Consider the following 23457-nt stretch of genomic DNA (forward strand, 5'->3'; position numbering starts at 1 on the left):
CTCAAGCAAGGTATAGTCTTGCCACGAATCAGACAGTACAGATTGCCACCTGAGGCTGTAGCAGCCTTATCCAAAATTATTGACGAGCTCATTGCTCAAGGAGTGGTTGTAGAAACTGACTCCAATGTATGTAATTCTCCTATCATTCCAGTCATGAAACGTACTGATCCAAATGCACCTCCAGTATATCGATTAGTGATTGACCTTCGAGAACTTAATAAATGTATCATACCCCAGTATCCAGTAGTCCCAGATATTTCATCCCTATTAACAGCCATTGATTCTAAAGCTACATTTTTCACCGTTATAGACCTCAAGAATGCATTTTTCAGTGTTCCCATTCATCCAGACAGCCAGTACCTTTTCGGTTTTTGTTTAAACGGAAGGAGCTATAAATTCACACGAGCTCCTCAAGGTTTCACAGAAAGTCCTAGCATTTACAGTCAAGCACTTAAAAGACAACTAGACAATATTCACATGCCAACTGACACTGCCCTGCTCCAGTATGTCGATGATCTACTGATCACAACCCGTTCTGAACGTGACTGCGAGCGAGCGTCACTTACAGTTCTGTATTTCCTAGCCGAGATGGGGCACAAGGTGTCCCCTTCGAAGCTCCAATTCTGTGTCCAGCAAGTGATCTACTTAGGCCACTTACTGTCCAAGTGGGGTAGGCAGTTGACACCAGACCGTATCCAGTTAATAGCGAGTCTTCCACAGCCCAAGACACAGAAGGAGGTACGTGCTTTTATTGGCCTCACTTCTTATTGCAGACAATGGATTCCTCAGTATGCATTTCTAGCAAAGCCACTGATACAGTTAACGACACAGGAGGCAGTCGTATCGACTGTCCTCCCTTGGACATCTGAACATACACTTGTTTTTAATGAATTAAAGAAAGCTTTATGCCAAGCACCTGTTCTAGCAACACCGAACTACAGTAAGCCTTTTACACTTTTTGTTACAGAACGTGATGGTACTGCATTATCTGTTCTCACACAAGATCAAGCAGGACAGTACAAGCCCTGTGCTTATTTTTCGAGCACATTAGATCCAGTAGCCCAGGCTCTGCCTGCGTGCCTCAAGTCAGTTGCAGCCACAGCTCTAGCAATCAGACAAAGTGATTCCATAGTATTAGGACATTCCCTGACAGTACAAGTTCCACACTCCGTGGAAGTTCTTTTAAACCGAACACAGACTCAACACTTGACCATTGCACGTTTAACAGGTTATGAACTGACACTGTTTCAACCACACATAGAAATCAGACGCTGCAACATTCTAAATCCTGCTACTCTGTTACCGTCAGTTACTTCAAATCCTGCCACACATGACTGTGTGGAAGTTGTTAACACTATGACTAAGCCAAGACAAGACCTGACAGACATTGCATTACCTAATCCCGACCTGACACTTTACGTGGACGGTTCATGTATGAGAACAAGTACAGGAGAACTAGTAGCCGCGTATGCAGTGACTACTGACACCGAATTTATAGAAACGCACCGTATTGACACCCTGTCTGCTCAAGCAGCAGAGCTAGTTGCTCTGACCCAAGCCTGCATACGTGCCAAGAACCTGAACGTAAACATATATACAGATTCACGTTACGCATTCGGAGTTGTACACGACTTCGGAGTGCTCTGGCAGGAGAGAGGTTTCATGACTTCTCATGGAACCAAGATTCAGCATGGTCTCCTCATTCAAGCTCTGTTAGATGCAATACATTTACCGACAGCTATCGCTATCATGAAGTGCAAGGCACATACGAAAGTTACTGACATCATTTCCCAAGGTAACGATCTAGCAGACCGAACAGCCAAGCTTACAGCTCAGACATCAGACAGTCCAGTTAACAAGACACAGACATTTACTCCAGATCCGATTACATGTATGACAGTTAAGGACCCTACACAAGATGTCATAGACATACAGTTACAGGCTACTCCCGAAGAAATCAAGAAATGGTCCGAACAAGGAGGGGTCCAGACAGATCAAGGATGGTTGACGAAGGGAAAAGCCACATGGTTTCTCCCCGACTCTATGGTTCAAGTCATTATCAATACCACACATAGTCCAGCACATCTAGGAGAAAAAGCCATGTTAGATAGTATACAGAACCTTTGGTTCAACAAGCACTTGCGAGCTGCAGCCAAGCAGAAAGTCCGTACCTGTATGATATGTTGTCAATTCAATCCAGGTAAAAGTGTCCCGGTGGAACAAGGTGGATTCCAACCCCCTGACCACCCTTTTGAAGTCCTCCAGATGGATTACATTCAGATGGAGCGATGTCGAGGTTTCAAGTATGTCCTCGTAGTTGTATGCGCTTTGTCCAGGTGGACAGAAGCATATCCAGTTCCAGATTACACAGCCGCGACCACTGCCAGGCAGTTGGTTCGTGAATTCTTTCCCCGTTATGGACTCCCTAGGGTCGTGTATTCTGATAACGGCCAGCCATTCTCATCTGAGCTAATGAAACATGTTTCCCTCTTGTTAGGGTACCAGTGGAAGTTCCATTGTGTGCGCCACCCTGAAGCAGCCGGTCTCGTAGAGAGACATAATCAAACCCTGAAAATCCGTATTGCCAAGACATGTAAAGAGAAAGGTGTAGACTGGCTAGTTGCCCTGCCAGTTGCTTTATTCTTCATGAGGATGGTTGCACATTCCAGATCAGGTCTGTCCCCTTATGAGGTCGTATTCGGCCGCCCCCCAAACATGTGGGGTACACCTAGACCCCGCACTATTACAGATGTTTCCAGTAATATGTTGACAGATTACCTAGCTTCCTTGATGTCTGCCCTACACTCTTGTCGTTCCCAGGTTGCCGCTGCATTTCCAGACAATACTGAAGTGAAACCGCATGAGGTCATTCCAGGCGACCTCGTCCTTGTAAGGAACTTTGATCGTTCAAGTCCGCTGGAGCCTCGTTGGAAAGAGCCGCGACTTGTCCTCCTGACCACCCGCACGGCCGTGAAGTTGGAAGGCCGCAAGGGGTGGGTCCATCTGTCCCATATAAAGAAGTTCCATGGAGTTCGAGAAAAAACATTTTCAAAGAACTGTTCCATTTCTAAAGACTGCCTGAAACCAGACTCAAATCTGAATCCTGAACTGAAAGTTACTCTGTTAGAGAAAACTCCGCAACAGGAGTATAAGTTAAAGCTCCGGTCTAGTAAAATAAGTCAGCCAGTTTAATTGTCTAAGTCCCTCTCGGGTGAAACGGTTAGACAGGTATCTGACATGTATGAGATAGACCCCCATAGTGAGAGAGTTAGTCAAAACTCTATAAGATGTATTGTTTTCCTCAGTTTTATATTGTTTCTAAGTTTGATGGTTACCTGCACAAGTTATGCATTACATTTATGTTTTCCAAGTTCTCATGTAAATAAGTTTTCTAATGCTACAGTAGAGCACACATTTAGTGATCTGCCTCCTCACGAGTTATCCTATCGTCTTGCTATGAGAAATAATACATTTATAAGAATGTTACACTATTCACACCAGACCAGCCATGCTACTAATTGTTGGGTGTGTGGTCGACTCCCCCCTTACCAGACACCGAAGGGAGTTCTGCCACTCTTTCCTTATCCGTTTTCACATAATGGTTCGTGTGGAGCATGGTCCACGTTAACGTCATCCTCCAATGATATGTCCCTTCTGAATAGAACATGTTTTCCAGACAAGCAAGGTCTCCCCCATAGAACAGGGTTAGATCTAGAAAATGAAGTTTATAATTTAGGTAATTATTCTTCGAATTTTATGGTCCTGAATGTTCAGTCTGATACTACTCCAGACTTGCCTGCTATTTCAGTACTACCAGTCAAAGGCGAATTATGTGTCAGAAAGAATGGTTCCGCACATGTAGGACATAGTGATTGTACTACTACTGTCAAGTATAGTGACAGTGGGAAATCTATTTTCAAAGCTTCACGTCATTCTTATTTTGTTTGTGGTCAGACCGCATATGTTCGTCTGCCCCTCGATTGGGATGGAACATGTTACATTGCCTTCCTACTGCCACCAGTTTTTCTAGCCCCATCTGATTATCACAGAAACACACATCTAGTACACGTCAGACATAGAAGGGAGATTGAGTCCCCAATTGTCGATCAAACTGAAACTACTCTAGAACAGTATACAGATTTCAATAAAGGTTTCTTCTTCTTTATAGGACCTATCCAGAATAGTAAGTTAATCCGTAGGTTAACCAGAACCCTTGAAGCAGTAGTGAATGAGACTACTTCTGCTCTAGGTAACTTAACTGAAGAGCAATCTGCTATGAGATTTGTCGTGCTCCAAAATCGTCTCGTTCTTGACGTCATACTGGCCGATAGAGGAGGAGCATGTAGAGTCATCGGATCTAGTTGTTGCATTTTCATTCCTAATAACGCGCCGTCTGTTTATTCAGCTATAACCAGACTTCATAAAATTGCCCATCAGTTACACCAGAATCCAGGCACCTGGACATGGTCCGGTTGGCTCTGGAGTATTATATCTGCCTGGGGATGGAAAGTATTGTCATTCCTAGGTATTGCAGTAATGATCATATTCAGTTGCTGCCTCTGTATACAATGTGGCCCTGCGATTTGCGGCATGTGCGCTACCTCTTGTATTCCTAGTCCTAAATCCCGTTCCAAGACAATTCGAGACGAGCAAATGATGCTATATGAAATAATAGATGGTATCATGAATATAGATGTTTCCTGATGGAAACGTAGGGCACAAGGAGGGAATGTGGAAAAGTAAATTTTGCCATGTTGTATGTGCCTACGTGTTCCCCATATTATGTTATATGTGCATGATCGATATGCATGTATTCCCCTCTGATCGATTAAAGACGCAATTACAGTTGTGTCCATCTCTAGTATGCCAGTTTCCAGTTCTCGTGAATACAACGAATATTAGGCCTATGTAAACCTACGTTGCCACATTTCACAGTGTGCACGTTAATTCATTGAATTATCCCCGTTTCTAGGCCTCAAAAGGGCCCGGACTCAGATTCAGCTCCTGTTTCCTGAACCCTCTCCGAGGAGCGATACAGCCCCCACCTGTATCCCTGACCCTTAGCTTACTTTCATGCCTCGCAGTGCCCGGCTCGGCCTGGCTCTGCCTCCCAGTCTGCCAAGAGTATGTTATGTTTCTACTTAACAGTTCAGCCCTCCTTCTCTGCATTCCTAAGTTACTGAATCGCATCAATAATTTCCGTCATGGTCTAGCCTTTATGTCTCCATGTAAGAGAAATACTGTATTAATATTCATAGAATATTCCTCACACACGCAATACATATAGAATTATGCATGCACCAGTTTTAGTGTCTGTTAGCCTTTGCCCTGATAACTTTTGGATTCTATCAACATGTACTCTAAACACCAGATACTAGGTATGCCTGGGTACATGTCGCTCTGACACTCCAGACTTTAGTCTCCTCTTCTAGCGCAGAAGTCATAGCCCCCAGTTCTCCCTGGTAACACGTCATTGCCAGTTTGCGCGCACCACTAGGTTAGAGGTCCCAGCTGCTCAGGTAGCCCCCTCCATGTTTCCGCCCCATTTATGACATATTCTGTTACGTTTGCATCACATGTCTATGTATACGCCCTGTACACGCCTTCTTGTTGCATCAGTTTTGTCCTTATCTTTCGCGACTGCTACAAACCCCGCCTACTGCTACGCCTACTGTATTGAATGTAATGTATTTTGTTTAACTATATATATTGTGCACGGATATTAAAGTTTGCTAGCCAATTCCCAGATCCTGCCCGACAGCTGTCGGGCCCTGCCATCCTATTCCCGTACAGGCTGTCCTATTCCTGTCCTTTATGCCTGATTAAAGCCTGTCAACTTCAGCTACCTCGAATCTTGACTCTTATTTATTGAGCTACCTGTTTATTGATTATTCTGAAAAATAGATCCGGTATTAAATTATTTATATACCACAAGCCTTGCGTCAATTTTGCGTCGCTGGTGCGTCGCTTTTTGTGACGCACCAGCGGAGTAAAAAATGCACAATGTTGCGTCATATTTACAAAGTGATGCATCAAAGTGGATGCGTCACTTTGTAAACCCCTGCGACACATTATACCCGCGCCAGATATAATGTATGCAGGGTGGGCGTTCTGACACAAGTAAGCCTTGTAAAAGTGACGCAGTGAAATCTATGAAATTTCACTGCGCCACTTCTAGGATGCAAATGTGTCAATATCTTCCGACTTCCTCACAGCAGGCATAAGACTGACACAGCCACATTAAAATGGAACTTGCCCATGTTAAATGACCCATTGCTGAAGTTGCATCACTTTTGTGACACACTGCAGCAATGCGTCATTTTTGCGCCTACAGATACGTTAGAAATACTGACGTATCTGTAGCTTCTTGCGACCTGATGCGTTATATTGTAAATATGATGCATTCAGCATGTCGCAAGGAGGGCGCAATGAAAACTGATGCATCGCTGTTTTCACACAGCGATGCGTCACTTTTCATAAATGAGGCCCACAATGTGAACGCCAGATTTCAGGGAGAAAGTGGTAAGAAAAATTCTGTGGTTACACAATTTGTTTTAGAAAATGAAAATGGTGATGGGGATTTTCTGCAATGATGGTGCCTGAGGGGGGAGGAGGAGGAGTGTGTGCTTGGCGCATCCTTGCAGGTAGATCAGGCAGGTCCATTTATTGATGGGAAAGTAGTGATATCACTTTCCATTTGGATAATGGTGCCACCCAGTCTACTGTGAGAACAGCTGACATCCCAAACCTACACCTCTCGGGAGACTCAATCCAAGTTTTAGGAGTGTTGAATCAACAGATTAGAACCCCGATCACAAAACCAATGGAAGTACCTATTGGAAATTTTAAAGACACGCACCGGTTTGTAGTATATAATTCCATTCCAGTAAATCTGTGCAAGTAAATTGCACAATCTATTGCACACCGGATAGTGTTGCTTTCCAAACTGAACTGATGAAGACATTGTATACAAAATTATGTTAGATAAGCAAGGCACTGAAATAGATGAGATTTACTCCTTGCTGACTGAGAATAAATTACCTGAAGAGTTGAAAACAACAGTGAATCTAGAAGTGTGGGATTTTACAGGAAAGTATATTGGGCTAATGTCAAATATAGATCCTGTGAAAATGACTGTGAAAGACGGTGCAGTTTATCCAAACACCCAACCTTATAAAATGAGTCCAGAAGGGAAAGCAGGAGTTGCTCTAGAAATTGACCAAATGATTAAACAGGGCATTTTAAAAGAAATAATGAGCAGTCCTTGTAATTTGCCAATAATGGGATTTAAAAAGCCTAGCGGAAAAGATCAACAAAATTGTAGTGCCTTGCTGCCCAGTGGTGCAAAATCTAGAAGCGTTCTTTTATCGGATACCCTGGAATGCAGGCTGGTTTACAGTGATTGATTTGTGCCAAGCCTTTTTCTGTATTCCTTAGCACCCAAGTAGTCAGTATTTGTTTGCATTTAAGTTCGAAGATCATGTCTTGGCATGGTGCAGAGTTCCTCAAGGGTATACAGAGAGGCCTTCAATCTTTACTAAAATCCTGAAACAGTGTCTAGAAACATTGGTCATGCCCAGAGATTCAGTCTTGGTTCAGTACATTGATGACCTGCTGGTGGCATTGAGAACACGAGAAGATGTTTGCTTAAAAATGTAGAACCCAGTTACTACAAGAAAACCAAATTCAAGACCATAATTGCAGCATATCGGGTTTGGAACATAATTAGGCGACATCTGGGCATATCTAAAATTGTGAGCTATACCCCTTTGTCATCTCAATATATTTTTCCCTCAATTTTTAGAGATCATATTATGATAAAATGGCGTAATCTGGGTATTAATTGTATTGGCAACTTATGGCAGAATAATGATGTGATTCCTTTTTCGGACCTTCAACGTAAATTTAATCTTACTGCCCTAGATTATTACAAATATTTACAGTTGCATAGCTTCCTTAAAACACTATCCCCACAGGAACGTCATGGTCTTCAGAAAATCCCACTGATTGATAGTTTATATGTTAAAAGAAAAATTGGCTTTTTTTTATAACTTATTGATTTCATCTTATTCAGATGCCTTATCACTGGTAAAAGAGAGATGGGACAAGAAGCTTGGTGTGGATAATGTATTGATTGAAGACTATCTTGGCTAATTCCATTTTATTGTCTGGCAGATCCCGCACACAGCACTACATGGCTCTTTTTGATCTCTACTACACCCCTGAAAAAATTTCTAAATGGGGGGTGGTTAAAGGAACATCATGTAATTGATGTGCATTGGATGCTGCGAATGCAGTGCACATGTTTTTTGGTTGCCCACAATTAACTTTACTACTTTCTGAAATTCAATCTTTTCTTTTTGTATTAATGGGAATCTCTGTAAACCTAATGGCAGAATTAGTACTGATAGGGGTGTCCTCAACAAAAATAGGAGATGATAATAGAAAGCTGTTATTTATTGCTATGTCTACCTTACGTGCTTGTATTACTCAAGAATGGATTAGCCAAGACCCTCCATCCTTTTCTACTTGTAGGGCTCGTTTCCTAGCTATGTACAATTTGGAACATGCTATATATGCAACAAAAGGGCGGAAAAAAAGACACGAAGGTCAGAAAATATGGGCACCGGTCCAACAGTGGATCCAGGGGGAAATGGTGTAGTACACAATCGGATCTTTATCACCTATGTATGAATTTGATTGATTTCAAGCTTATATTGAAATGTGTTATATAATTTTTTTTGGTTGCTTGTAAAAATGTTACTTTATGATCTGTCTTGCTTGCAATAAAAATTAATAAAAAAAAAAAAAAAAAAAAAAGAGAACACGAGAAGATTGTGTCACTGGCACAATTGCGTTACTGAACCATTTTGCCCAAAGGAGGACACAAGGTCCCACTTCCATCTCATGAGCTCCGCAAGGTCCATAATCATGTCTTTTAGGGTTCGGTTGAATCTCCCATTCCCTTGAGGATAGTAAGGAGTGGTGAACTTGTAAGTTACCCTACACTCCTCCCACAAAGACTTCATGTACTTTGAGATGAAGTTGGGAGACCCCCTCTCTGGGGAACCCCACACGGGAAAGATCCCCATCAATGCCCAGCCCACCGGTTGGGCTGTGATTGTCCTGAGAGGGACAGCTTCCGGGTACCTGGTGGCATGGTCCATGAAGACCAAGATAAACATGCTGCCTAAAGCTGTCTTGGGTTCCAGTGGCCCCACAATGTTGATGCCCACCTGCTCAAAAGGGGGGCTCACCCCAGGAAAGGATTGGAGGGGAGCCTTACAATTCCCTCCATTCTTGCTACTTGCCTGGCAAGTCCTACAATGTGTACCAATGTGCTTCCTCATTTGGGGCCAGTAAAAGTGGGTGACAATCCTCCGGTAGGTCTTGTCATATCCCAAATTGCCTGCGAGGGGCACGTTATGAGCCAGACCCATTAGGAAGGTCCTGAAGCGCTTGGGTACCACCAGCACACAGGCTGCACTGGGCTCAGCGACCTTATGCTCACTATAGAGTAATCGGTCTTCCCAGTAAATGAGGTGAGTTTTAGACGCGCCACCTGCTGCCTGGTCTGCAGCCTGTTGCCGAATACCAATGAGAGAAGGACATTTCATCTGCGCCTTGCAGAACTCCTCCCTGGAGGGACCTCCTTCTTGCTGCCAATGGGTCAGCTCAGGTAGGTCTCCCAGTTCCGCCACCTATTCCCCGGTAAATTCCAGGGCATCCCCCTCAGGTTCTGCTTTCTCCTGGACTGTGGGTACGGCTTGGGCGGGGTTTCCCACGCCCTCTGCCCTTTGTCCTCCTGGCAGGCACCTGGGCCACTGTTTCAGGCTTCAGGTCCTCCTCATTATCCATACTGGCTGCCATTGACCAAGTGGTCACACAGACCCATTCAGGCAGTCCCAACATCTCCAAATGAGACTGGCTTACCTCCTCCTTCCAGGGGGAACCCTCCAGGTCATTTCCCAACAGACAGACTACAGGCATGGATGGACTGAAAACGAGCTTCAAGGAACCTGAGACCCCCCCAACTCAAAGGGAACTAGGGCTACCTTACACAGGCGCACAGAGTTGTCTGCTGCAACCACAGCGCGGAGTGCATTGGGAATAAGCTGCTCCTCAGACACCCATTGACTCCTGACAGATGTAAAACTTGCTCCGGTGTCCCTTAGAGCCTCCACATTCCTCCCATTGATGGTCACCCACTGCCTGTATTTTTTAGTGTTCTCAGACAGGCTGGATTCCTGCACCATCTCTCTGTCTCCTAGTGAGACAAGGCTCATCACTGCTGGCTCCCCCTTCACTGGAAACAAATTCCTTCCCCAACACTACACTCACTAAACCCAATGTCTGAGCACCCATGGGTGCTTGAGTTTTCTGGGGGCACTTAGGGGCAATGTGACCCACCTCCCTACATGAATAACATGTGTGTGGCGCTCGGTTATCCTGTCTGCCATTAGAGGCCAGGACCTCTTAGGCTTGGGGGGGCTGGGACTCCTTCTCCAGGGAACTATTTTGGGGCCCTTAGGGAGAATTACTGTTTGTTGCCCTGGTGCTCCCCGACCTTCTGCTGGGGGCCCTGACCACCTTTGACTGTGACACCCACAATCCCCTTGTGGACGCTGTTGCTGGTCCAGTGGTCCGCCTTCTTAGCAAGCTCATTGGGGTCAGTTAGCTTACTATCCAAAAGATGCTGGCACAACTCTGGAACACACAGACTAATCAGGTGTTCCCAACTAATTAATTGGCACAACCCTTTATAATCAGTTACTTTGCTGCCCTTTATCCAACCTTCCAGTGCACATGTGTACATATTCACACATTCAACCCAGGTAATGGAATCCTGCTTCTTGAAGAACCTAAACTTCTGCCTGTACTGTTCTGGAGTGAGTCCATACCTGAGGCATAAGGCCTCCTTCAAATTGGGGTAGGCCAGGGTACCTGCCAACTTTAAGGGTGCTAGAACATCCTTCCCAGAAGCCTCAAAGTGTTTCCAAAGGCCCGCCCCCCAATTTTTCTCAGGCACCTCATTCATTTTCAATGTAATCTCATATGAAGTAAACCAGGCATAGATATCCTCACCCCTCTGATAATTCTATACCAGATCCTTGGGTATTTACCCCCATGCACTGGCTGTGCGCTGCCACCATTGGAACTGGACTCCACTTGCCTGGCTTTAATGTCCAGTTCCCTCATGCTCAACTCATGAGCCAAAAGAAGTTTCTTTTCCTCCAGGGCACATGCAATCTTGCTGTCTTCCAAAGCACAAGCCCTCTCCTCTGCCTTCTCTTTGAGCCTCATGATCTCCAATTCATATTCCCTGATCCTTTGGTTCTCTTGTAACTCCTATGGGGAGAAGCCCCTGCTAGAATGGTTGCTGGCAGCCCTAGAGGTTGGTCTGCCCACTGGCAGATTGTGTGATCCAAAACCATTTCTTGGTGTATCCTCCCTTCCATTTTCAGCATCTGCTTACTCTGCCTCTTTGGCCTCCCACAAGGCCTTCAAGGCTTTTTGCAGCCCATCCCGCCTAGAGCTGCTCTTTATGGGACATCCGACATCCTTGCAAAATTGTTTGACCTCATCCTTTTTGTAGAACTACAGATCCTCAATACGCAATTCCAATTTTGCCTTCTCACTTGCTGCATTCCCCTTCTGAGACATGATGCTTTCTTCTAAGGGTTACTCAAAAATTAGAACCAAAAAATACAGTATGTGGTTGCATAGTAGTATGCACCAAACTAGTGATGCACACCAATCACTGTGGGTCAAGTGCAAATACAAGTTCAAATCCTCAAAGCTGACCACCAATGTTAGATCCGGGGGTCTCTAGTTGGCAGAGGTAGATACATTTGGCCAAAAAGGGACCCTTGCTTCTAGTAAGGGTAAAGGGAAAACACACTGTAGAAACCACTGCTCACCCCCTTGGAAGCTTGGCACGAGCAGACAGGCTTATCCCCAAGGCAATGGGTAAAGTATTTGCATTAACACCTACAATCACACAGTAGAACACCACAAATGGACACCACACAGGTTATTATAAAAATATATATCTTTATCTCAAATTAGGCAAGACCAAAACAACAAAAATTCCAACATACACAAAGACTCTTCTCTTAGAATGTTTTTGATAAGGTTCTTGTGACCAAAAACAACATGTAGCAATAGCAGTCTCTTTAAGTAGAAGGTGATCTACCAACAGACTCCACAACCTATTGCAAGTCAGTTACCCTAAGCACCTGTACGCGGTGCTCTTGTGGCTACGAAACTCTCCCTCATGATCCTGCTAGCTCCACGATCGAGGTGTACCACTCTACGCCCTACAACCCTGCCTCCGGTGTTAATTGAAGGGTTTTAGGCCCTGAAGCGTGCCCAGCAAGAAATATTACACACACCGGGGCCTGTGGCTGTTAAACTGCTGAGCCTTTTAATTTGCTGACCCCGGGGTCATCGCTGCCACACTATGCCCCCAAATGCCTTAACTGCGGAAAATAGCTCTTGTTTCACAGGTCTCTGTACCAAAATTCTTCACTGTGCCTGAATGGGCTGAAATCAGGGCAAAAGTAAAATGTAGGCAAATGCTGGGATGGGCCCCCACCGGCCCCGGTAATTGGATAAATGGGCTCTCATCAGCCCGGCCACACGACCAGCTGCCGCCCCCGTCTGAGGCTCAGCTCACATTCCCACCGTGTGACTTCTGGGACGGAAACCTCCTCCTTCCAGGGCGGCTCACGGGGGAGGAACAAGGCCGCCTTCTTGCACTCTAATGCAGCTTTCCTTCATTCCAGCTGACGTCCTGCTGGGCAATTCCCTCTATGACAGCCGCACGTCTCAGGTGAATCCCCGCAGCTAGGAAACTCAGCACAGCTTGCGTGTTTTTTGTGGCGATTATAACGTCGGGCCGGCTGCAGTGAAATCTGGCAATACTTCTTGGCGAATGGTGGCCGGGGTGAAAGGCTCGCAGCTCCTTGTAGAGGACGGCTCGGGCTGATGATAACAGTAGCAATTTGTGGGTCACGCTGCGACTCGTAAAGATGGGGGCTAGGCTGTCTTTAGTCATATAGTCACAGCACATGCCATGCCCTACGGCCATTCCAGGCAGCAGATAGCACACACTGCTATCTTTATGAGACAGTGGAAGAGATAAGCACTTAGTCAGAAAGTGCGAGCCTTAAAATCTTTAGACATTTTTGTAGCCCTGTATTTCAAGAACAGGAAGCCAGCTCTCCTCAGGCCCTTGGAGAATTTTGGACGCTGCACACAGTAAAGTCGCTTCTTCAAGCAGGTGGGACACAGCACACAGCAAAGTCCCTTGTCCTCACCCTCAGTAGAATCAGCAAACTGCAGGCCAGCCCCAGAGAACACAGCAAGGGCAGTACTTCTCCTCAGTTCCTTTAGTTGATCTTCTTGGGCAGAGGTTCCTCTTTATTGAAGAAGTAGTCTAATTTTACTGGGGGTTCAACTCTTACTTTTATACCCCAAAAGTCTTTGTTCTCCATGTGCTAGGGGTCCTGGATCCAGTTCAAACCAGTCCTGGGTGCACTCTGCCAGTGCACAACTTCCTTCTTTGTGGAGGTGGGCCAGGGTCTTCAGACTCACTACAGGAGGTTGAGACAGCATTGTGGAAGGCAGACACAGCCCTATTCAGACCCAAGGTGCTACCCTCCCACCACTCCAAATGAAGATCGGTCTATTCAGCCTTGTGCTGACTCACCCAGACTCCTGGAGCCACACCAGCCCCTGTCACTCTCAAACCTAACAGTAAATCCACAACCAGGCAGAGGCACACAGGAAGATTGTACAATAAAACAGCCACCCTCTAAAAAGGGCTATTTTCAAACGCAGACTTTAAAAACCACTGTTACTAAAAGATGTGCTATTAAATTCTGATTTCAGGGATTCCAGACTCCAATGGGCTATCTCACTCCTATGGGAAGATATGCAGGTACACATGGTATACAGTTTTCCTCATTCGATCTAATAGACAAGATGGCTTCTCAATAGTGAAAAACGAATTCGCAGTATTTCACTATCAGTGCATAGTACACACATCAGTACATGTCCTACCTTCCACATACACTGCACCCTGCCCATAGGGGTACCTTGGTCCTGCTTTAGGGGTGTCCTATGTGCACAGGAAGGGAGAGGTAGGGAATGGCAAGTGTCAGGATGGCAGTTAGCAACTGCGCGCAGGCGCTGCGGTGGCAGGCCTGAGATATCTCTTTTAGGGCTACTTAGGTGGGTGGCATAATCAGTGCTGCAGGTCCACTAGTAGCATTTGACTTTACCAGCCCTGGCACACTTAGTGCACTTTACTAGGGACTCAGTGATAAGATAAATATGCCAATCATGGATAACCAAACATTATAATAATTTATACAGGGAGCACTTGCACTTTGACACTGATAAGCAGTGGCCAAAGTGATCAAAGCATCTAAACAAGCAAAACCGAAATCCAGCATAGCACCAAAAATATAGGAGGTAAAGGTAAGAAGTCAGAGAAAACCATGCCAAGGATGCCAGGTCTAAAAATTTGGTACTGGACTATTGCAAAGGATTGGCTGACCTAGTGTGTTCTGTCTCTCACCAGGTTGAAGAAGACGCAGGTGCCAGGCAGCCAACACAGGCGCATGATTTGAATCCTGGAGACTGGGTGGTAGTAAAGAAACACGCCAGAAAGTCACGCCTAGCACTCAAGTGGGATAAACCATGTCAAGTCATACTGGTCACTACCACAGCGGTCAAGTGTGCAGGTTTACCCATGGTATTACATGTGAGTCATACCAAGCCCTATTGAAGAACACCAACTGAGTGAACCAGTTGAAACAGTTGAAGGTTGTGAAGTCGAAGAGTCTCGAATAATAGATTCTGAAGTGATAGACGAGGAACAACGAAGCACAAGTCGAAAAGGGTTGGATACCAGTTGTTGACATACCTGAAGATGCTGTTCAAACCAGAAGAAGAACCAGATTAGAGAGACAGGAAAAAAGTGAGGATAAGATAGGTGTAGAAGAGCACACTCAGGAAGCAGTGAACAAAATTACTCGAGACCCTGAGCAGGACCAGACGGGGAAAGAAGAAGATACTCAGGCAGAGCAAGGACCTGAGCAGGGACAGGCAGGAAAGGAAGAACACGTTCAGGCACCAGAAGAGCAAATTGTAGTAAGACCTGAACAGGACCAGTTAGGAGAAAAAGAACAAGTTCGGGGAGAAGAAGATCAATCTGAAATAAGACCCGAGCAGGACCAGATAGAGGAAGAAGAACAAGTTCAGGCGGATGTAGTGATGATAATAAGACCTGAACAGGAACAGGTAGAGAGTGGTTTAGAACAAGAACAGATTGTGCCTAGACATACCAAAATTAAAAGAACTCTAGAAAGAGACGAAGGAGGTAAAAGTGCAGTTCAAGTCAAAAGGGTCAGAGAAGGTGATAACTGGCCAGGTGGAGTGAAAAGACTAAGATACTATCTAAGAAAAACAAACGGAAGACCAGAACAAGTGAATGAGGTTTCTAGTCAAACTCAGTCAAAACAGTCAAATGTGAGAAATCCACGAAGAAGCTCAAGACTGAGAATTATGAATAATAAATACAAGGCCCCTGAGTGGACCTATGTTATTCTTGAAGAATTTGACAATTTAGATTTGAATGAGGAATCAGAAGTAGTAGATGCTACGCAGATTAATGGAAAAGAATTGAGCCCACCTTAAAGCAAGAGTCTGAATTTCCAAGTGAAGAAAGAAAGAGGAGAAATTATCTTCTCAGATTAAGATGGCAAAAAATAGAGTCACTGAATGACCGAAATGTAGTTTCACACAAAGATGTTGTAGAGCTTGCTTATATAGTATTTTGTTAGTGATTACGGTATGGATTTTTCTAACAGTGGCCGTGCCTTATTTGATGATAAAAAATAGAAAGAATGATACAGTTACTAATGGAAAGACAGCTACAATAAAAGGAGATAGAGTAGAATTAGACGCAGCAGATGAGACAGATTTTCATCAGACAGTGTCAGATAATGATATGCCTTTAAATGTCTTCACAAAGTTGTTATTTTAATATGTAGATACAATGGAGATTAGTGAATGTTATGTTTGTATGAAATTACCAACATCAGTAACAGACGGGTCACATATCACCATTTACCTTTTACATATGGTATATCATGTAGTGTTCTAGCAAGTCTGTTCTATGCAACAGGAAAACTTCAGTATTAATATTCAAATGTAGATGTAGTATTTTCAGAACATCCCATTCGGAGGAATATGAATCCAGTACTTACCCCCAGATGCATCAAGAACCCGTTTTGCTATTCCTTAATAGCGAAAAATAACGATTCGCTATTAAGGAATAGCAAAATGCAATGCATGAAGAAATCACTAAAAAAATAGGGATTTCTTAAAATTCCTTAATTGCGACTTGCAAATTGCGAGTCGCAATTAAGGAATACCTACCCATTCATTCCTATGGGCCTAGAGCCCTTAGGAATGAATGGGAAGACATTCTCAATTTGCGAATCGCAATTAGCGAATCGCAAATAGAGAATGCGATTTTAAGAGTGCAGGGGTGTCCAAAGAACACCCTGTTGCACCCCTGAAATTGATCTGTGCACATATGTTGCGCACACACATGTCCTTAGGGCATGTGTGTGCGCAACATGAAACTTTGAAAAATGCACTTTAGTGCATTTTTCAAAGTTTTTACATATTACCATGAAGTTCAACTTCATGGTAATTTGCGATCCCTATTAGCGAAATCGCTATTTTTTAAACTTAATGCATTGCATTTACGGAATCTCAATTTGAGATTCCTTAAATGCAAGTAATCGCAATTTTGCGATTTCTTAATTTGCGATTTTTGTATTTGGGATGATGCATCCCAAATGCAAAAATATCGGTCGCAAAGGGGCAGATTCTGAGAATCTGCCCCTTTGCGAGCGGATTTTACCTTGATGCATCTATGCCATTGTAGTCAAGATGCACAGTTTATGGGTGAATTGATCTTAACAATGAAATTGATAGATTTAGTCAAGGCGCACAAGAAGAGAAGGTGTTTTTGAATTTAGTTTAGGAAAGGAGACAGGATTGCCAAAGAAAAGCTTCTGAACAGAAAACCCATGAACCTCCGTGGGCTGGGAAAGAGGGAATTTATGCAACTGGCAAGGCTCATGCTGCGATGTCCCTGGTATTGGAGAAGAAAGGGAAAACCTGTCTCCACAGGTTAAAGACAGATTATAATAACATATTTATTGAGTGAATGTGAAGAAAACGTTCTAATTTTTGGAAAGGATGTGGACTAAAAGGGGAAAACGATCCATTATTTCCTGGGGTTTACTATGTGTGTGGAAATAATGTTTATTATAAGTTGCCTGCACGGTGGTATGGAAGCTGCTAATTTGGATTTGTAGTTCCGAAAATATATCATGTAAATGAATCACTGGAAGCAATGAAAACACTAATGAACTAATACGAAGAAAGAGAGCTAGTTTTTCAGAAATAGTAGGTAGCGTATTCAGTGCATTGATACCTTCAGTGAGAGTCATTCTGAATTCACACAGAATTTGTAAATTGTCAACAGTAGTTGATCGACTCTTGACTGATACTGCTGGGGGTTTCTAGTTGATAAATACAGAAATCGTTGCAATAAGGTCTATGGTTTTATAAAATCGACTTGCTCTTGATATTTTATTGGCAAAAGAGGGCAGAGTTTGTAGAATGTTGAAAGTTCAACATTGTTGCACATACAATCCTGACAAAAGTAAGGAAATTAGAGGGTATATAAAGAATATTACAAAACTTCAAGAAGATTTGAAACCACTGGAGGTTGATAGTGTATGGGAAAGACTAACAAAAAATATTTCTTCAATTGGGTCTTGGTTTTCTGATTTAGGGAATAGTAGTTTAGGTCAAATAGTTCTTTCATTAGTTGTAATAACAATAATAGTTTTACCAATAATGAGTTGGTGCAAATGTTGCGGAAACAAAGGAAAGGGAAGATATGAAGTGAATGGTAAAGGAAAGAAAAGAAAGAATGAGGAAATTCAGCTGGAGGAAATAAAAGAAAGGATATACAAAAAGATGAAAGATTTATGAAACAAAGATGAAATTAAGAACGAAAAAGAAGGGAAAGAAACTCAGATGTGCTAAAGTTGGCATCTGATTGGGATGTTTAATTTTGTCAGGGCTCAAAATGCCATCAGAGAGGGGATATATGTAGCAAGGAATCATAGAAAAGAGACTAGCTCAGGAAGCAATCCTCTTGTTTAACGCATTAACATGTTAATAAATATGTTTTGTGAATAACTAATGCGCACCACACCAACACGCGGGTTAGTGAAGCTTGCGTAAATGTTTACTAATGATAATAGCGTGAATGAAGGAGTAAACTGCTTTAAACTGAGAAATCTTTATTGCGCATACATCAACTGCATCTACGTAGTATGACGATATGTCGCTTGGAGGTAAATTCTTGCTCATGAGCAGAAAGTACTAATGTGGAGTCTTGAAGACTCGCGTGTTTGGCATTTACTTTCTAGAAACTAAATTGAGTGACTTTCACTAATGCTAATGTGGGATCAAGTCTAATAAATAAATTGGGATAGAGTAGAGGTGGGTGGTTTACAGTGAAACCATTTATTTTTTAAAGTAATGTCTGTCTTTATGACTTTATCACAAGTGCGTATTGTGGCCTCTCATGTATGGCTGAAGTGAACTGAGCCATGTGATATTAACGCATGGGCACTGAAAGCTAATCCGGAATGATGAAACAAAGGTTGGAAAGAGGACAAGGTCGCAGAATGCTCGAGCCTGAGAACAGATGGTGAAAGCTTAAACTGAATGGACAGGCATGTTAGAGTTAAACAAATATTGCAAATGAAACACGAATGCGGGTGTGAAATAAAAGTTTTAAATAAAAATTAAGGGGATGGGTTTACGAACAATGGGCTTATTAAATTGAATGACATATAAGCATGGAGTGATGATCTTCCCCTTTGCCTGACCAATCAGATTTAGTATTTTTATGATATTGAAACATTAATGGGTGAACATGAAGAACGAAGGGTATAATTGAGATAGCTTTTAGTTAGTTAATTAGAGAGAAGAAGGAGAAGATGGAGATTTGCTGAATGCTGCAGAGATTCATAAGTTGCAGATGCTGTCAGCGTGAGATGCTGTTGCTGGGAGAGATGCTGTGAGATGCTGATGAAAACCCGAATGCAGAACCTACTATCCTAATTTAATATGGATTAGACTGAAGATCGTGGAAGAATCTCGTGGAGGAAGAGAGTGTCACAGAGGGGTGCAGCGCAAATTGTCGGTATTCTAGAGAGGTCATCTGCCCTGTACTGCTTCTTGTCCTGAAGTCTTTGACACCTGATCTATCCCGGCGGACCCTTAGAAGCCCTTTTGTCAGGGGGTTGGTCTTCACACAATTCTTGGTAAATATATTTTCGTGCATTTTGCAGATGTCCTTTTCCCTCTGTCCTCTCCCTTTCTGAGCACTGATCATTGCATGAGGCCAAAGTATATATTTGATGATTTAATCGAATTTTCTCTGCCAAGAATGAGGGTGACTGCACTGTGTATTTGAGATGGTTCATATGCGTTTTGAAATTTAGATAAAGATTTAAAACTTTCTCGAGTCTGAGGTTATGTACATCAGTTAAAGAATAAATTAGCTTATGTCATTTTCAACATCAAGTAGTTCAACTAATGGTCCATCAACCAGAGGAAAGAACTTTTTGATCAGTGAAAGGTCATTTGGAAGTAATAATTAACTAATATTAAAACTGTGAAAGAAATTATAAACTTTGACTCCAGCAGTTTACTCAATTGTGTGTGTTTATGGGCCCAGGTGAGTATATGGTATTGGAGTATCTGCTGCTGATACGCCGCTGGATCAGTGGTATTGGTGGTATTGGTGGTGGTGGTGGTATTGGTGGTGGTATTGGTGGTGATATTGGTGGTGGTGGTATTGGTGGTGGTGGTGTTAATATAACAGGCTTTTGAAAACAATCCTGTCAGGTGACTTTAGTGCAGATGACATATAACACCGATGTGCTGTTGTCATCTTCAGCCCATTAGCACACGATTATGTGCTACCTGAAATTCACATGACTTAATTTGCTAAACATTTCCAAAACCATTTTACTGGTGGGGGGATTTGGGGGGTTGAAAAAGACACAACATAATGCTGAGTTAAAGTGATTGAAAGCGGGCACCCATGTTATGAGGGCAACAGTGCTTTTTAAAAAACACACAAGCGGTCTCAGCTGTAGCAGCGCATGTCAGGCCTGCAGTAGGAGAAACTCAATACAGTAAATAGTGCTTACAGACTAAATAACAAGTCCCGTGTAACAACCAATGTAAAGGGGCCAGTAACCATGGGAGGATACAAATGAAGATAAGGCACAAGCCAATGAAAAATATGGGCGGAGAGTGGGGTCGCAGCTTTTCTCCCATACTCTCTTACAGCAGTCTTGCAGAGCTAGCAGCGAATGCGTGCTGGCGCTAGGCTCAACCTAAAAAAGCTCAATGAACAATGCCATTACCAATTCACTGGTTTGAGTAATGCATTAGTGAATCAAACACATGGGCATCTTCAACACGTGGGCCACTATTAAGAGTAGTTAGGCTTTTTCGAGTATGGAAAAACGTGACTAAATATATATCACAAATAAATTGCATGGCAGTTTGGCTGGCGCGTCAGTCAAGTCTCATTCACGTTTTGTTCTAAACATTAACAATGCGTAATTTGTCAAAGTATACGGACCAGTGCTATATATTTTTGCACAGAAGCGTGCAACTGGTGCAGTCGAAAATGATGGTGCCAAATACCAAGACTACCTCAAGCCTCTTTAAGTCAACACTAAGTACTCCCTTATTATTTACCTCAATCGGGCAGGTTCTTTCTCCTTTGCAATTGTTTTTCTTTATCCCCCTCCTCAGTTTTCCTAGCTTTTTGTTTTTCTCTCTTATGCTCTGGATCAAAATCTATGGAGTAAGTGCAGGTACCCGAAAATGAGTGGCTGTGCGATCCACCTGCTGCGACTGATGGAGCAAGGATTCACACGTAATGTGACTTGCTTGTATTCAGTCCTCTCGACATAACGTTAATGTACTAACTAACATGTTTGTCCTATTAATATTGCACTTCACGACATGTTAGGTATCTAGAAGAAGCTTGCTTATAATTTTCTACTAACAATAATCCGCTTGCACTAAAATGGCCACTGCTACGCGGAATATTCTACTGCGCATGTGTCTGTCATACTCATGTGACATGACGTCTTTCTTAGCTTGGAGGGAAACTTTCGCTTCTGCGCACTAGAACTAAGATGGCTGCTCTGTGTTACAGCATGCATGAAGCTTGCACGGCTGCTTTCGCAAAGTTGTTCGTTTTGCCTAATCATTAACCCAATAGGTAAATTAAAGTAATGGGAATAGAGTAGAGATAAGTGGTATACAGTACATTCTTTTATTCTGTGTTTAAAAAACGTTTCTTTTCTATTTTTTCATGTAACGATACTCTTGGGCCTGGGAGGTGTTGTAACTCCATCTTGAAAACCCACACTGCGCATGTCGAACTCCAGAAGAAGCTGAAGTCATTTGACAATGAAACCATGCCAATCTTACAGCACACTAGAAGAAGCACCTGGGAATCTAACCTGCTGACCCCAAGCGGAAGAAAATATTGTTAACATTGAGTTCTATAAGAACATCCATTGTTGGGTGGAATAAAGATGCATGGGAAAATAAAATTTGATGGGCGGGAACGTTAATAGAATATTCAGAAGTAAAAGTTTCATTTTAGTTTGGTGTAATGATCTCTCCCGTCTCTTGTCCAATCAAATTTGGGGATCCTTACACTTGCAACATTGGGGGGTGGTACAATGACCTGGAAAATAGTATAACTAGGGTAGGCTTAGTTAGCTAATTTGTCTGACTTGTCCAAACAGCTGACCTGTCACAGACCCGACGCACTCAATAGGTGATCGAGAGCAGAGGTGCTGGCGGAGCACTCTGTCAGAAGATTCGATAACCCAATCCGGGTTAGGCTGTTCGCTGCAGAGAGGGTTGTATCGCTGGCGTAGCAACTTTAACTGTGGGTGCTGGTCTTAGCCCTTGGTGGTCCTGTCCTGATCCAAATTCGGCTGCACCTGTCCTGATTTCTGGTCGGCACCTGTTGTCTCGCTGGCACTTGCACTTTGGGGTTCTAAAGGGTTAGTTCTTCATACCATACTAGGTAAATATTCTAGGTGGGTATGTCATTGTACTGTTTCCTTCTCTCTTCCCACCCTAATGTCAAATGCGTAAAGACTGCTTTATAAAATCTTTTCATATTTTCAGTCTAGTCATTATTTTCCTGATTGAAAAATTTCTGATGTTTAATATTTGGATTAAGACATTTAAGAAATTTAGCTTAAGAGTTTAAACCTTTCCCGAGTTTGTGGTTATTATACGAGTGCAAATGTTATTATTCTACCTATTATTCTAACTCCTTTGATCCCTTAGGACTTTAGGTACCGATGACATGGATTGGTAAGTCAATGGTATAGGTCCTAAATGAAATTTATAAATCACTGATTAGAGTAAGTGCACAGGTTATCTGATTAAAACTCATCATATGTTGTTTTATGGGCCCAGGTGAGTATGGTAAAACCGAGTCAGGAGACCTGCGCGCTCTATCAGTATGGTAGCAGAGGTAAGGTTAGGGTTTAGTTAAGATAGGTAGTTACTTGTAGTTAGTTGGTTAATGAAAACAATTTTTGTATATTTGAAATTGTATTATTGATTGTATTGATTTATGTATTAACCAAAATTGTACGTACGTGTTGTATGTTTTGTCTGGAATCCCGGGGGGCAGAATAGTGGGTGGTAAATGGAAGCCACAATGCAGTGAGGTCACTTGCCTGTAGGAAGTAAGTGCATAGTTAAGTAGAACTGGAAGCACTATTTTAGGGAATTTTCTGTATAAATGTGTAAATAATTGATAGCAAAGAGTTCGCTAGCAAAACGTTTTGTGTGATATCACCTAGAAAGTCTGAAGATTTAGCAGGTTCCCTAATGTTTGCGTGAAGGATAGACGGAAGGGATCTACTTGTAGTGTGTGAAGAGTAAGCGGAAGGGATTTACTCGTAGTGAGTGAAATTATCTTTTCTTTGAACTAGTCACTCGGGCACAGTGGCGAATGTTTTTACGTTGTTGAATAATAAAATCTGCATTAAAAGTGAACGAAATTAAGTTTTTGTATTACCTTGCAAAGGAGGGAGTCAGTCGCGGAGCTGCGCTGACGTCACTTAGAGCTGCGCTGGTATTGGTTGAGACAGCTGGTGTGTAGCTGAGATAGTAATTGTAAAGAAGGCGTGAGTACAGGAGCGTGAGAACTAATCTCACGAGAAAAGCAGCGCAACTATTGGTTGGATTTATTTTGAATTCAAAATTTTGATTGGTCACTGA

Source organism: Lissotriton helveticus, chromosome 3_2, assembly GCF_964261635.1.
Source record: "Lissotriton helveticus chromosome 3_2, aLisHel1.1, whole genome shotgun sequence".
Taxonomy (NCBI): Eukaryota; Metazoa; Chordata; class Amphibia; order Caudata; family Salamandridae; genus Lissotriton; species Lissotriton helveticus.